Source organism: Homarus americanus, unplaced genomic scaffold (genome assembly GCF_018991925.1).
Source record: "Homarus americanus isolate GMGI-L3 unplaced genomic scaffold, GMGI_Hamer_2.0 scaffold10370, whole genome shotgun sequence".
Lineage (NCBI taxonomy): Eukaryota > Metazoa > Arthropoda > Malacostraca > Decapoda > Nephropidae > Homarus > Homarus americanus.
This window is the reverse complement of record NW_024734803.1, coordinates 221007-238812: the sequence shown is the minus strand read 5'-3', so window position 1 is coordinate 238812 and position 17806 is coordinate 221007. Positions and strand designations below refer to the sequence as shown.

The 17806-nt window shown below is 47.5% G+C and overlaps 1 protein-coding gene across 1 annotated transcript in view; it reads right to left on the bottom strand.

The window, feature by feature from the left end:
- LOC121870515 (protein Fe65 homolog) overlaps positions 1-17806 on the bottom strand; it is an 81072-nt gene that overhangs the window by 37212 nt on the left and 26054 nt on the right. The gene's annotated exons all lie outside the window — the stretch shown is intronic.

The window sequence follows — 17806 nt, the reverse complement described above, 5'->3', positions numbered from 1 at the left end:
TCTATCTGTCTATCTATCTCACGTCTCATTAGATGGTCTAGGATGTGAGGACGGCTTTAGTTCTACCGAGGGTAAGACTCGTTAAGAATTCACAGTGGTTCGTAAGTGGAATTCTAACCTTAAACCTTTGATGGTGATTTAACCCTTTGATGATGGTTTAACCCTTTGATGATGGTTTAACCCTTTGATGATGGTTTAACCCTTTGATGATGATTTAACCCTTTGATGATGATTTAACCCTTTGATGATAGTTTAACCCTTTGATGATGGTTTAACCCTTTGATGATGATTTAACCCTTTGATGATGGTTTAACCCTTTGATGATGATTTAACCCTTTGATGATGGTTTAACCCTTTGATGATGGTTTAACCCTTTGATGATGATTTAACCCTTTGATGATGGTTTAACCCTTTGATGATGACGACTCAACCCTTTCAATGCCGTTAAATTAACCCTTAAACAACGCTAACTTAACTAGTGATATAAGAACGTATCTAACTACCTCATTACGACACCAGCCACCCTTAAGACTAACACATACAAGACTTAACTACCTTCCTCTCATAACAACACAAGGAAAGAATTATCTATATTGTAACCACGTCTTAAGTCTTTTGGACACTTGGCTGACATCCACATCACGCAGCAGAGATAAATGTACACAGTTTCATTTACGAGTGTGAGTGGGGGGTGGGGGGAGGGGTGGTTGGTCATGGAAATCAGGGGGTGGGTAGTAGTTAGTGAACGAGTGACGTTAGGGTTAGGTTAGGTTACGTTACAACACACATATCGTAACGAAAGTGTTTCAGTGCACAATGATCGCCTCCTCGCCCCCCCCCCTCCCCTTACCCCCTTGACGGTCATCACAGGTAGGAGGGGGAGGGAGAACGTGACGTCATTTACACCTGAGTGATAAGGGCGTTTATACAGGTAACTTGTTGAGGAAGGTGTGATCAGCTGACCATAGCAGGAAGTTCTTATATAAGGTCGACCGGAAGTTGTGACATACTCAATAATCCCGGGTTGTGTTATGGTGGTGGTGGTGGTAGGTGGTGGCGTGGTGGTGGTGATGGTGTTAGGTGGTGGGTGGTGGTGGAGTGTTGATGGTGGTTAGTGGTGGTGGTAGAGTGGTGGTGGTAGGTGGTGGTGGTGATGATTGTGGTGATGGTGGTAAGTGGTGGTGGTGATGTTGTGGTGATGGTGGTAGGTGGTGGTAGGTGGTGGTGGTGGTGATGTTGTGGTGATGGTGGAATTGGTGGTGGTGGTGATGGTGTGGTGGTAGTTAGTGATGATGATGGTGATAATGACGACAATGACGACGATGATATTGATAATAATGATGAACAAACACTAGCCATACCAACCACGCAACACACACCCAAACACCCACAGCTCCTAAGGGTGAAAACCAACACCAATACACCGAGAGAAACGACCCAATAAACATAACGTGGGATAACACTTTCATCCCTAAGAGAAACGGGAAACGTATAACCTAATATCACAATACATTAAGGGTCATTATCCCCGTTATAATGACCTTGATAACCAGCCCAATAAACACTCGTGGGATGACACACTATTCCCCCCAAAACAGATTAAGGATTCGTATACTCTTATATCTATTCCTTAAGGGTGATTATCCATGGCAAAATACCTTGAAAATCACCCTTAAGAACGAATGAAGGATAGCAGCTTATTCCCCCTCCAAAATCCCTCCATCATTAAGGGTGAATATCCAGTTTATGACAGGTAATAATCGCCCCTATGAACCTACTCCACAGGTACACTCACGCAGGTCGCCACAGGTCCTCCGGGTCTTACCTGGAAAGAGACAAGACGCAGGTGTTATATATTTAATTAGAAAAAAAAAATAATAATTGAAATGGAAATAAATGATTGAGTCGGAAAATTAAATATATATAACACACACCTGTACAACACCTGGGAAAAAATTAATTACGAGAGAATTTGTTGTTGTGGCGGTGAGACTGTCTTAGCAACCAGCAGCCAATCAGCTTTCAGGGATGGTTGCTAGGGACGCCAGAAGAAAGGGAGAGGCAGGGAAGGAAGTAATTTGATTAGCTGTTCAAGTTCACACGATAAACAACGACTTCATTTCGTGTCTGTATGTCTGTCTATGTGTCTGTGTGTGTCTGTGTTTGTCTATGTCTGTCTGTGTGTGTCTGTGTCTGTCTGTGTCTGTCTGTGTGTGTCTGTGTGTGTCTGTGTGTGTCTGTGTCTGTCTGTGTGTGTCTGTGTCTGTCTGGAGTCTGTCTGTGTGTGTCTGTGTGTGTCTGTGTGTGTCTGTGTGTCTGGGTCTGTCTGTGTGTGTCTGTGTCTCTGTCTGTGTCAGTCTGTGTGTCTGTGTCTGTCTGTGTGTGTCTGTGTCTGTCTGTGTGTGTCTGTGTCTGCTGTCTGTGTGTGTCTGTGTGTGTCTGTGTCTGCCTGTGTGTGTGTGTGTGGCCTCTGTGTCTGCCTGTGTGTCTGTGTGTGTCTGTGTGTGTCTGTGTGTGTCTGTGTCTACCTGTGTCCTTTCTGTGTCTGTCTGTGTCTGTCTGTGTGTGTGTGTCTGTCTGTATCGCGTACAGCCATGTGTGTCTGTGTGTGTCTGTGTCTGTGTGTGTGTGTGTGTGTGTCTGTGTCTGTCTGTGTCTGTCTGTGTCTGTCTGTGTCTGTCTGTGTCTGTCTGTGCATAATACGAGATCAAGGTTTGTCTGGTTGTTGTTGTTTTTGTTGTTTTAAGGTCGTTGTTTTTTTGTTAATTTATTTGGTATTGTTCTGCTGGTTATAATTCTTGTTGTGTTTTTGTTCTGAATTTGACGAAGATGTATTATAATGATTGTTGTTGTTGTTGTTGTTGTTGTTGTTGTTGTTGTTATCATCATCATCATCATCATTATTATTATTATTATTATTATTATTATTACTATTATTATTATTCTATCATCATTATCAATTACCATCAGAGTATCAACAGACGTACACCAATCACGCTCATCATCAATTACCATCAGAGTATCAACAGACGTACACCAATCACACTCATCATCAATTACCATCAGAGTATCAACAGACGTACACCAATCACACTCATCATCAATTACCATCAGAGTATCAACAGACGTACACCAATCACACTCATCATCAATTACCATCAGAGTATCAACAGACGTACACAATCACACTCATCATCAATTACCATCAGAGTATCAACAGACGTACACCAATCACACTCATCATCAATTACCATCAGAGTATCAACAGACGTACACCAATCACACTCATCATCAATTAGCACAGGTAAGTGAACCACAGACTCAGGTGGGTAATTGCAAATTGTTTCTCTGTAATGTTTTGGCTTGAGAACAATTTTAGCCTAACATATAATTAAAGTTGATATCCAAAGTCGGTTAATAATGCGATAATTGACTTGTGGTGGGTGGGGTGGAGTTGGTGTGGGGGTGGGTTGGGTGGGTTGGGGGGTGGGTTGGGTGGGTTGGTGGGTGTGGTGTGTGGGTGGGTTGGGTGTGTGTGTGGTATCAACAGCAGCATCAAACCTTGAAGACACAAGACCCGGGCCGCCCTCTTAACCCTCGACGTGAAGGAATTTAGACGCGTTGTATATTGTATTATGTGGTGGTGGTGGTGGTGGTGGTGGTGGTGGTGGTGGTGGTGTGGTGGTGGTGGTGGTGGTGGTGGTGGTGGTGGTGGTGGTGGTGGTGGTGGTGGTTGGTGGTGGTGGTGGTGGTTGGTGGTGGTGTGGTGTTGGTGGTGTGGTGGTGGTGGGGTGGGGTGGTGGTGGGTGGTGGTGGTGGTGGTGGTGGTAGTGGTGGTGTGGTAGTGGTGGTGTGGTGGTGGTGGTTGGGTTAGTGGTACGAGGTGACTTGAGTTAATCTGAATAAAATGAAGGGAAGACTCAGGTGGATAAAGAGATTAAGTTAAGGTGAATGACAGAGGGGTAGGGACCGGGGAGGGAGGGAGGAGGAGGGCCATGACAGTGGGGGTAGGGCCAGGCCGAGGGGGGACTAGGGCCAGGCCGGGGACAGGGCCGGGCCGAGGGGACTAGGGCCGGGCCGAGGGGGACTAGGGCCAGGCCGAGGGGACTAGGGCCAGGCCGAGGGGGACTGGGGCCAGGCCGAGGGGGGACTAGGGCCAGGCCGAGGGATATATACCGAATGGGATGGATCCTGACATATGGTATCAGAGGGTGTGTTCAGGGCCATGGCTCCTAGTGTGGACGTGGGCGTGGACGTGGGTGTGGCGGTAGCAGCATCAGTGTATCAAGTGGTCCAACACCCTCAATGTGCGTATATCGAGTGTTATACGCCCTCAGTGTGCGTATCTCAAACGTGCTACGCCCTCGACGCTGTGATCACCGCAGCGTCACTACTCGGCGTCACGCCTCTCTCTCTCTCTCTCTCTCCTTCCCGTAACACCTTCAGGTAAACCTTAATTACCACCTACCTGTTCTTACCTGTCTGTTCCCTCACGCCCTTACCTGGCACTTACCCCGTTGTTACTTGTCCCTCGTCAGTGGCACCCATCTATGTCGACCTCCGCAACGTTTCCTGGATCCCTCACCCCCCCCTCACACCCCTCCCCCTCACCCCACCCCCTCACCCCTCCCCCTCACCCCGGAAAAAGCCTCCCTCCTCTGTCAATACCATCACGCCGTTCATGACTCACTGTCAAGACCCGAAGGATGTCTGTCCACTGTCATGAAATACTAAACATCTGTCATGGGGTAACAAAATGACTGCCATGACATACTGTAATCTGTCACGAGCATAAAATCGTACCATCATTGGTTAAATAGTCAGCATCACAAAAAAGACAACAAAAGCTCGAAGGAAAAAGTTGGTTCAGTAAGGTCAGTAGTCTATTAGCCAGATCAACCTCGTGTAAATGACACAACGCCAAACCGTGCCGATAATACCATAGGGTTATGCTATAAAGATCAGAGGATAAATTGAGACTCTCGGAACGTGTTTGTGGGGTGTTGTGGGGAGTGTAGTGGGGGGTGTTGTGGGGGTGGTGTGGGAGTAGTGTGGGGGTGTGGGGGGTTGTAGAGGGGTTGGGAGTGTGTGAAGAGGTGTTGTGAGGGTGTTGTGAGGGTGTTGTGGGGGGTTGGGGTCGTACGTGGAGGTATTGGAGTCATGGATGGAGGTACTGGGGTCGTAGATGAGGTACTGCAGGTCGTTAATATGAACTCTAAGAGGAGGGAAATGGGGGGAAAAGAGAAGAAGGAGGGAAGTGTGGCTGTACACCTGCACTGTTAATTAGTCAATAGGTAGAGATCAAGTACCTGTTGACAAGGCGGTTATAGACCAGAGTTTAGACCGTAAAGTTCAAGGTGGTCCTCAAGAGACTAAGACAAATGGTCTCTGCTGTCAAGGTCCTGGGGGTGTGGTCCTAGGGAGTTCCTGTGGTTCTAGGGAGTCCTGTATGTGATCTTAAGGAGTCCTGCAGTGTATAGGATATAGATCAGGATATAGTCGACCGCCAGAGTAGGAACAAATAAATCCTCTATGTTAGGATAAGGTCGTGGAGGTCGTGGGTGGAGTCCTATGGTAAAGATGGGGATCGTGGGTGGTCGTGGATGGTCGTGGATGGGTGTAGAGGGTCGTGCGTGATCGTGGGTGGTCGTGGATGGTCGTGGATGGAGTCCTAGGGGTAAAGTAGGGGGTCGTGATGAGGTCGTCGGTGATTGTGGGTGGTTGTGAAAGGGTCGTTGATGTAGAGTGTGGGGTCACTGGGAGAGAAGGGGGGATAAGGGGTCGCCGTAGGGTGGAGGGAGGGAGGTACTAAGACCCTGTAATTGAGTCCTTGTTTACGTCTGCACCCCTCTCTCCCCTTACCCCCTTCCACCCCCTCTCTCCCCTTACCCCCTTCCACACCCCCTCCTTTTACTCTAGCTTCTACCCCACCCTTCCTCCTCCCCCAACCTACTACCCCTTCACCTAATCTCTCTCCCCCCTCCTCTTCCACCCCTTTCCCTTTCCTCCCTCCCTTCCCCATCCCTCGCCCAGCTCAGGTAACTAAGTTCATCTCATGTGTACAAATAGTTCAATAACAAGGGCCATGTATCACAAGTTCAATAACAAGGGGCCATGTATCACAAGTTCAATAATAGGGAGCCATGTATCACAAGTTCAATAACAAAGGGGGCCATGTATCACAAGTTGGATTCAATAACATGGGGGCCATGTATCACAAGTTCAATAACAAGGGGCCATGTATCACAAGTTCAATAACAAAGGGGCCATGTATCACAAGTTCAATAACAAGGGGCCATGTATCACAAGTTCAATAACAGGGGCCATGTATCACAAGTTCAATAACAGGGCCCATGTATCACAGGATTCAATAACAAAGGGGCCATGTATCACAGTTCAATAACAAAGGGGGCCATGTATCACAAGTTCAATAACATGAAGTGGCCATGTATCCTGGGATTCAATAACAAAGGCCATGCAACCACGACGAGATGAGAGAATGGATGAAGCACACGGAAGTACCTGAGGTTCCTATACCCAGGAAGGAGGAGCCTAGCATTGTGCAAGGAGGGTGTGTACCCGGGAGAGAGGCCTTGTGTACCCAGGAGAGGAACCTAGTGTACCCAGGAGAGGAGCCTACATCAGGTACCTTATGCTGGGGAGAGACACGGCGAACACTCCTCCCCCTCCGAGGCGTTAAGTACAGAGGGGCGTCACCACCTTCGTCAGGCACACACACACACACACACACACACACACACACACACACACACACACACACACACACACACACACACCCAATAAACTTTAACGCATTTATACTCATTTTACGCCATCTTACCCACTCCTACGCAGACACATCCTCCCTCTCATTACAGACCGAAGCGTCCCCCTCATCGCCACCTCGTCCCCCTTTCATGATCTCCATAATGAGGTAGTTGCTAGAGGCCGACCTCCCACACACAACACGACCTCCCTGCACTCTTACATTCCCGGCGGCAAGTCATGATCGACATAGCGGAACTGTCCTGGTGACATGGAAACCTCTCAATCTACCTCACTCCTTCTTTTCCTTCCCTCACTCCTTCTTTTCCTTCCCTCACTCCTTCCTTTCCTTCCCTCACTCCTTCTTTCATTTCCCTCACTCCCTCCCTACTTGTTAAAAGGTCTACTCCCTCACACCCCTCTCTCCCTCCCTCCCTAGGCATCTAACCACTCCCTCCCTCCTACAACACAATGGTACAACACTGCTCCCTAGAGGTGCGCAGTGCGTCACCCAGACAAGGTTACGCCCTTTGTGTGTGTGTGTGTCTTAGCTAGGTAGTGCGTCTATGTTGGTAGTGTGTTATGTTGTTAACCCCTACCTGACCCCTCCTGACCCCTACATGACCATCAATCCTGACCCCTCCTGACCCCTACGTGACCATCAATCCTGACCCCTCCTGACCCCTCCTGACCCCTCCCATATAGTGTGTTGTGTAGACTGTCTTATCTCCGTGTCTGTCTCTCCCAGTTTGTCTCTCTCTCACTCTCTCAGCTTCTCTCTCTCTCTTACTCTCTCAGCTTTTCTCTCTATCTCTCTCTAAATGCATATGTGGACGTAAGTGTAGATACAGACGCAGGTGTAGTCAGGGTGTAGGTGTGGATACAGGTGTGGGTGTGGGTGTAGGTGTGGGTAGCGAGGGGTGTTTCCTTCAAAGGGAGGTGAGGCGCCAGGGAGACCAGACACTGTGTCCACCTAGTGTTGACCTGTGCCCCTCCTTCCCTCCCTCACCTTCCCTCCCTCCCTTCTTATACACTCCCTCCCTCCCTCCCTACGTCACTTTACCTCACCCTTCTTCTACAATTCCTCCTTCCCTCCCTCTCTCCCTTACCCTCCCTTCTTATACACTCCCTCCCTCCCTCCCTACCTCACTTTACCTACGACACAGCGGTGAATTCTCAAAGGTTCGTAGCATAATTCCTCACCAAAAGACTACAAAGGAATTCAATCTAGTCTGAGCCAATGCTTTGAGAGTACACTGCTAGGGCTGGGGGCACTGCTGAAGGCTGGGGGCACTGCTGAGGGCTGGGGGCACTGCTGAGGGGAGCTGGGAGGGGGGCTAGGGGGACTGCTAGCAACATGCATGCAACCCCAGCTAGTTGTTGCACGTTGATGGCTCACACGGGAGGTAGTTGAATGAAGATTGAACAAGGCATTTGGCGACATTCACTCGTTTTAGCTCAGGTAAATTACACAGGTTGAATAGGACAAAATATTAAGTAATGAAAATAATAGGTAATTGGATGAGGAAATTTCGTAATAGTAATAGGATGAATAATAGGATGGGTGTATTTGGCTATTAGCTATTTATAATGGGTGACTAGCTGACTGTAAATATGTAAATAGGTAATTGCTATCACCCTCGATTCAAGGACATGGGCGTGGTGTGGGTCAGGATATGGGCGTAGTGGAGGTCAAAGGTCACTGCTGTGGTGTGGACATAGGACACGGGTGTGGTGTGGTTTCAGGACATGGGCGTGGTGTGGTTTCAGGACATGGGCGTGGCGTGGGTTCAGGACATGGGCGTGGCATGGGTTCATGACATGGGCGTGGCATGGGTTCAGGACATGGGTTCAGGACAAGGGCGTGGCATGAGTCAGAGGTTAGAAGGGTCAACAGATAATTGCATTCGTGACATTTATAGGCCTTCACGACCCAACCAGCCAAGGTGACCCCTAGGGCGGACACCTGCGGGCGGGCGGGCGGGCGCGCGGAGGACGCTTACAGTACACACACACACACACACACACACATATAAGGAGAAGGGAATGAAGAAGGAGGAGGAAGAGGAGGAGACGGAGGGGGAGAAAGGGAAGGAAGGAAGGAAGGAAGGAAGGAAGGAAGGAAGGAAGGAAGGAAGGAAGGAAGGAAGGAAGGAAGGAAGGAAGGAAGGAAGGAAGGAAGCGAGGGAGGGAGGGAGGGAGGGAGGGAGACCAATCACGAATTATATGTATAGGAAATAGACACAGGTGGGAGGGGGTAGGAGGTCACGGCATCTACCACCTGACATTTACACCTGATAATCTCTCTCTCTCTCTCTCTCTCTCTCTCTCTCTCTCGATTCGTAGACGTCGACTCTCGTGCTGTTGTGTCGAGTGTCGATCGGTTTACACTCCGTCGACGACTCTGGCCTGACCCTACCTACTACTGTGGTTAGGATAGGATAGGGTAGGATAGGATAGGATAGGTTCCTTTACCTTAACTACTGATGTGGGTTCCTTCATAAACTGGAGGAGGAGAAAGGAGAAGGGAGGAGGAGGAGGAGGAGGAGGAGGAGGAGGAGGAGGAGGAGGAGGAGGAGGAGGAGGAGGAGGAGGAGGAGCCTTGAACCTTGTCAACAGTATCCTTGGTGTTATCTCCGCGAACTGGACCTGCCAGGACACACACACACACACACACACACACACACACACACACACACACACACACACACACACACACACACCCATCTACCTTCCCCCAACCTGTCAATCTAAGCACCTGGTAGGAGGGGGCAGGGGAGAGGGGGCAGGGAGGAGGCAGGGGGGAGGAGGAGGCAAGGTGACATATTTGGACAGGTGATGATGTGACGTCATTCATAGCACAGGTAAATGGTGGTAGGTAAACACAGTATATATATATGTATGTGTGTGTGTGTGTGTGTGTGTGTGTGTGTGTGTGTGTGTGTGTGTGTGTGTGTCAGAAGGATACAGGGCATGAGTCACAGGTCAGCAGGCGTGGGCGTAAGGCGTATACCCCCCAACACACCAGACCTTGATCACACACACACACACACACACACACACACACACACACAAACCAAGACGTCTTACCAAGTTGAGTACGTTGTGTCAGAGTAAATTCAGAGTACCAAATAGAGTACCTTGTGTATTAAGAGTACATTCAGAGTACCAAATAGAATACCATACACTAATGAGTACACACAGAGTCCAAAATAACATTAACAAACAGGGAAAAAAAACACAAAAAAAAACAGATGACAATCGACCTAAAACACCGCTCCATTTTGGGTTGACTGTTGAAGGTCTATCTTAGAGATCAACTGTAATGAATAGTACATGTGTAAAACCTTCCCAATCTACAGTGACCTTTGACCTGTTGGTGCTAGGTCAACAGAGTGGGGTAAGGTCAACAGAGTGGGGTAAGGTCAACTGAGTGGGGTAAGGTCAACTGAGGAGAATCGTGGGGGTCGTAAAACCACTCAAACAGCTTGTTAAAGTTCACAGAGATCAACTAGTTAATTGCCTTCAATCGTCGGGTCGAACAACACCAAAAAATATACAAAAAAATAGAAGAAAAAAACATTCGCTGGTAACTAGAGGTCTTGTGTTGCCATTACATGTGTCACGAATTATGATGAAACACTCGCGCTGTGTACTGGTGAAATTTTACACCAGTTTTAGACCTCCTAGTTCACTAAATATCACCAGTACACCAGTTTTAGGTCTCACAGTTTATCAAATATCACCAGTACACTAGTTTTAGGCCTCCTAGTTCACCAAACACCACCAGTACACCAGTTTTAGACCTCCCAGTACAAAAATTTGACCCCGGTACACTAGTTCCTAAGCCATTTACTTTATTACCTCGTGCCGGTAGAAAAAGTTCACCCCGGCACATTTTTCTCGCCTTGTCCCTACCTGGTAACCGGTTCCCAGTTCCCGGTATAGTTTTAAGATTAAGTTACGTAGTTGATTGACGGGCACGAGGGACGGTAGACGGGACGGTAGACGGGTAATATTAAACAGCTGTGAGTTAATTCTGTCTATCTTCGCTGTTTCATTCCTGAGTCTATGCTGTTCCGCTCAAGAGTCTATGCTGTTCCGTTCAAGAGTCTATGCTGTTCCGTTCAAGAGTCTATGCTGTTCCGCTCAAGAGTCTATGCTGTTCCGTTCAAGAGTCTATGCTGTTCCGTTCAAGAGTCTATACTGTTCCGTTCAAGAGTCTATGCTGTTCCATTCCTGAGTCTATGCTGTCCCGTTAAAAAGCAGTGCAAAGATGCTTTAAAAGTCACTAGGCCGCGTAGGAGGATGAACTAAACATACAGGTATTGACTTCTTGCCTAGAACACACCTGGATGATCTAATTAAAGTCAAACCTCACCTTTAAACGCCAGTCTAAGCTCAGGTACGCCAGTGTAGGCAACGGTACGCCAGGTTATCTAGTTGAAGTAGAGTCCTGGTGTTGTTTTGGCGCCATTTTGAATACGGCAACTGGTTAAGGCATCGTCTTTATGTAGAGTAATTAATTTTTTGAGGGTATAAGTATTTAGGCCCGTTTTTGCGTCTCTGATTAGGCCTAGAAGAAATATTTAACATAAGATAGGCCTACGAATGATGGCCCAAGTGGTATTAACAGCAAACAGACAGACACACAGACACACATCACTTCCACGTTATTGATTTGAGAAAATATTTATTCACTCAGGGGATACGAACACCTCTAGGGTAATAATCTGGAGCCATATATCCGGATTCACATACACACACGACACGAACGCCTTCAGAGTATAATCGTGTCTCATATATACGTATTTCAAGCTAAATAATATCAGTGGTGTATATAATTTAATATAATTTAGATCCATATATCGTAAAAATTTGGATTCATATATGCAGTACACACGAAGACCTCCAGTCTGTTATAAAATCTCATATATCCAACCCATAATCAGGGTCCCATATATCGTGAAGTCGGATTCATAATGACTCCCTACACGAACGCGACAAAGAATCCGGATTCATGTAAACAAAAATAAGATAAATAAGATTATTACACCTATGAGACCTTTTCTACCTCCCCCTCCCCTACCACTATCATCTACTACCACTACCACTACCACCATAACCTACCTGTAACCACACTCTTCTCTCCCATCACCCATAGTAACACCCAATTCCCCACCATCCCCCTCATCACCCACAGCAAGACAGTCACCTTATCTCCTCCACCCACATCAACCCCCCCTCTCCACCCTACTGCCACCCACCCTCTTCCACCCACACCACCCACCTTGACATTTTATTACCACACTGCACATTCTCCATATTAACAGCAGGTCTGGATGGAGGGCGTAGCTGTGGTAGTGGTGATAGTAGTGGTGTTTATGGTGGTGGTAGTGTGTTAATGGTGGTGGTAGTGGTGGTAGTGGTGTTAATAGTGGTGGTAGTGGTAGTAGTGGTGGTAGTGGTGTTAATGGTGGTGGTAGTGGTGTTAATGGTGGTAGTGGTGTTAATGGTGGTAGTGTGTTAATGGCAATGGTGGTAGTGGTGTTAATGGTGGTGGTAGTGGTGTTAATGGTGGTGGTAGTGGTGTTAATGGTGGTGGTAGTAGTAGTGGTGGTGGTAGTGGTGTTAATGGTGGTGGTGGTAGTGGTGGTAGTAGTAGTGGTGGTGGTAGTGGCGATGAATCCTGTGTTGTCTTGCGTCTCTTTAAAATACACCCAACACGCCCTCAGACAAGACCCTGAAGAAGGCGTTGACGAAGGAGATAAGAATATATTAAAAGTTTCTCATTCTCAGATTTATTATGGATGGTAAATTGTAGTGGTGGGCAGATTTAGTAGTCAGATTTTACACACTCAATACAGGGCAGATTTATAATAAGATTTTTATACCGCTAATACATTATTTTATGGTCAGATTTAGGAGTCAGATTTACACTGATGACACACACACACACACACACACACACACACACACACACACACACACACACACACACACACACACACACACACACACACACACACACACACACACACACACACACACACACAAGTTACCAATGACTCAACCAACCTGCACTTAAGCTGTCGAATCCCACCTGCACTTAAATTGTCAGTCGTCAAGGTGTGTTCGCTGCCCACACAAACACTCCCTGACTCACGCCACACAAGCACACACCAATTACCAGTTGTACAGGGTGATTAGATCGGTAACAAGAGGTCATATTCTTCAGTGGTGAACCGCAAATACTTACTTGTATATATTATGTAACCATGGCTGGGGGTCATAATAGGTCATGTGTTGGCAAGTGTCTTAAACTGGGTCATCTAAGCTACGATACAAAGATGGATTCTCAAAAGGTTCCTACGTTAAATTTTTCCTTGTAACTAGTAATGTGAGAACATATCTAACTGACTCACTTATGCTGGGACACAAAAATGGAGTCTCAAAAACTCCTTCGTCAATTGTATTTCCTCCTACACGAGTTGAAAGTTGAGAACGTATTTAACAGAATCCCTACAGCCCTCAAACCTACAACAATCACCCACAATCCATCAATTCTTCCTCAACCAACAACACACACGTAACAATGACGTCAATATCGCACTGAGACTCTACCTTAACTAAATTCATTCTCTTTGTTCTCAATACGATGTAAAAACAGAAGTAAGAACCTGAGGTAATCCGGATGCTGGAGATATTTACTCTGCGTCAGGTGAGTGTTGTGGTGCGTACTGCTCACCTGTTACCTGCCTATTAATTACACAGGTGAGTGGAAAAACATGAGGTCGCTTGAAGACTTGACAACGCAGCTTTGTTTCACCTGAAGATTAGACATCCCAGGTGGAATAAGCTTGGGGGGGGGTCTAATCACCACGTCACCCATAACTCAAGGTAATATACTTGAAATCTTCACCTGGTAATTCTCAATCTACGCTAGGTAATTACTGCAAAAACTTACCTGTCCGAAATATATTGAAAAACTTGCTCAAATCGAACTTAATGACAAAGAGATTACTGATTAAACTTCCCTGGTCGATATATATTGAAAAACCTTAAGGTAATTTACTCTCGATATTTGTTCAGGTATGGCTAATTAATTATCGATTACCTGTGTGAAATATATTGGGAAAATCTTGGATACTTTCACAGTCTACAGATGGCGAGGACAGTCATACACTCACACACACTCTCTCCCAGCTGGCTACGACACACACACACACACACACACACACACACACACACACACACACACACACACACACACACACACACCCCCAGCTGGCTGCTCACCCAAGCTAGCGACAGAACCAACTTTGATCACCCTGCAGAATACCTTGACTTCCTGTGCCCTTTAGTGGGGGTGAGGGAGGGAGGGAGGAGGAAAAAAACAGGTAGGGCCAAGGCTTGTTTCTGGCCCCATGCCCTGCGCCCCACCCCCGCCCGCCCCTTCCAGGAACAAAATACCCACTACCCAAAAATCCTGCTTTGGTGCCCCCCAGGACCTACCCGACGGAGTGATAGCTACTAGGGCATGATCCGTCGGCACCCACCAGTCTTTAATTACCTCACCTGTGTCATCTACCCACCTGTCTACCCACCTGTGTCATCTACCCACCTGTCTACTCACCCACCTGTCTACCCACCTGTCCAATATACCCACCTCTCAGCAACACCTAATCCAAATATCCTGCCAGAGTCCTGCAGGATAGCTCATAAGATACCTTGAGCCATAGCGTGCGTTCCGGTAGACTGACTCCGTAATGTAAGCAAGGTGGGGCGGCATCTACCCACCCACCCACCCACCCTACCCTGACACCCGCCCACTCATCCTGACACCCGCCCTCCCCCTGACACCGCCCACTCACCCCTGACACCAGCCCTCCAACCACCTGGTCAACCTCGCTCCACTCAAGCCAGATATAGTACGCAGGTGTGTGGGAGAGAGAGAGAGAGAGAGGTAAATGTACACACACACACACACACACACACACACACACACACACACACACACACACACACACACACACACACACACTTAAGAAAACAAATCCGCCTGCACTAATAAAAAAGCACGACCTGGATTTTAATTCATATCGTCAGAACGTAAACAAAGCCCACAGCAATATACTGGTACTGTAACCGACCCAATGTATCATAAACACGCCTCCGCCTCTCTCTCTCTCTCTCTCTCCCATGCTTTCACCCTTTTTAGCTCTCCCTCCTCCCTCCCTCTCTCCCTTCGTCCTAATTCTAGCTTTTTATTATCTCCTCTTTTCTCTCTCTTCCCTCCCCTGGCCCCCCTCCTCTCTCTCCCCTCCCTCCTTCCTTCCTTCCCTTCCCTCTCTCCCCTCTCTCCCTCACCTTCAGGCGTGGATACTGCCTGACCTCGCCCTGCCCAAGCTCCTGCTCTGGAACAACCCCCCCTCTCTCCCTCCCCCACCACCTTCACCTCCCCCTCCTTCCCTCCTCCCTTTGTCATCTCCTCCTTCGTCACTTCATTTTCTTCTTCTATGTCTTCTATTCTTCTTTTCTTCTTCTTCCTTCCTCTTTCTCCTCATTTGACCTATTCTTCTTCTTCTTCTTCTTCTTCTTCTCCTCCTCCCTTCCTCTTCCTCCTCCTTCCTCCTCCTTCCTCCACCAACGTGACCAGTCATCCCCCCCCCCATTGTACCACACTTACGGCCACTCCTTAATTGACTTTACGCTTGTTCTTACGATATTTGGAGGCAGGGGGGATGGGGGGTCATATGAAGATTAGCACCCCAAGCTTAGTTCACCTGATGTTTAGTGCCTCCAGCTTATTTCACCTGATGATTAACACCCCAAGCTTATTTCACCTGATGTTTAGTACCCCCAGCTTATTTCACCTGATGATTAAACACCCTAACGGTAACCTAGCTTAACCTAATCCCAGCTTAGTTTACCTGATAGGCACCTAACCTAATCTAACCTAACCTAACTCTCTCTCTCTCTCTCTCTCTCTCTCTCTCTCTCTCTCTCTCTCTCTCTCTAATCGGAGTAACAGAAACAAAATATCCCGTAAACGGTGAACCAACAGTACCGTTAACAGGTAACAGTCATGAAGTGTTTTGTGTATCACGATATTGGGGCTACGTCTAGCCCACCCACCCACCCATCCTCGTGCCCTGCCCACCCACCCCGCCCACCCAATACCCCTGCCCCTCATGCCCCCCAATTTCACACCTGCGTCTGTCTGTCTCTTTCTGTCTGTACACACACACACACACACACACACACACACACACACACACACACACAGGTAAGACAGGTGAGGAAAATGCATTAATCAATACAACACGTCATACATCAGGAAGATCCGAGACGTCAACAACAACAACAACAACAACAATAATAGCAACAACAAAAACAACAACTACAACAACAACAAAGACAACAACAACAATAATAACAACAACAACAACAACAACAACAATAAGTAGAGTGTACGAACGTTGCAACATAATGTCAACCATTTGCAATATCTTGGGTTCAAGGTCCCCCCTGCCTCCTCCTCCCTCCCCCCTCCACCCTCTCCCCTCACTACCCATATTTTCCAGGGAGGAAAGGAGAAGGAAGATGATAAAGAGGAAGGGAAAGAAAGGGGAAGAGGATGGAGAAGAGGGGGGTGGGGAAGAGGGACGAAAATAAGAGGGGGAAGGAAAGAAAGAAGGAAAGAGAAGGAAAACGTGGAGAAAAGGGGAAAAAGGGCAAAAGAAGGACAGAAGGAAGGTGAAAAAAAGGAGGAGAAAAGTGAAGGAGAGAAGGAAGGAAAGGAGCAGGCAAGGGGGGAGGATTGATGGGGGACCGTAGACAGGGCAGTAGGGCGGAGTAGTGGTGGGAGGGAGGGGGGGGAAGGAGGAAGGGGAGAGAGGAGGAGAGAGAGGGAGGAGAGAGATAGGAGGGAGAGAGCAGACACAATACAGTATCACCGTCTGTTACTGTTGCACTGCTTTGGGACACCCTCACCCCCCTCCACCTCTAACCCCTCCTGTACCCTACCACAACAGATACCACCACTATCACCACTACTACCACCATCAGCAAACACACCTCCACCTACACACACACACACACACACACACACACACACACACACACACACACACACACGGATGGATGGATGAAACAATATTCCACCAATCAACCACAAAATAGTTACCATCAACCCAACACACAACCACAACCACAAAGTCACCTCCACCCCCGGTCACGTCCACACAACCACACGTATTGTAGGTCAAAGGTGGGGTCCTGTGTACGTTTCTTGCTGTCACACGCACATACGCACATATACACACAACAATACACAATGATACACACAAGCATACACACACAATAAAATACACATACATACAGTACATACATACATACATACATACATACATACATACATACATACATAAATAAATACATACACAGATACGTTCATGTGTATACAGTTAGTTACGTTCACACATATTTACTTACGTTCTCAGTTACGACACCGAGGGAGAGATAAAGTATTGTGTGTATGAACCAGTTATGTTACACTGATTCTGTCGGGAGATAACGTTATGTCGGGCCGAGGGGGTAGCTGAGTTATTGAGAAAGGTCAGGTGTGTGTGAGGGAGGGGTCAGGTGTGTGGGGAGGAGCCGATGGATGGGGTAGGGTATGGGTGAGGTAGGAGTAGGAGTAGGGTAGGGTAGGGTAGGGTAGGAGTAGGGTAGGGTAGGGTAAGGTTAGGTTATTACGACCTAATAGGAGACGGAAGACGGTTACCTTCAGGTTTATTCTCTCACACACACACACACACACACACACACACACACACACACACACACACACACACACACACACACACACACACACACACCTGTATACAAATTAGATACGCATTATTTAGTGGGTACTGGAGCGACTGACATTATTCCATTGTTTGGGTCCAAGAGGATGACTTAACCCCTTGAGTACAATATCAAAACACTGAGTACAATGACAACCCCTTGAGTACAATGACTTAACCTATTGAAT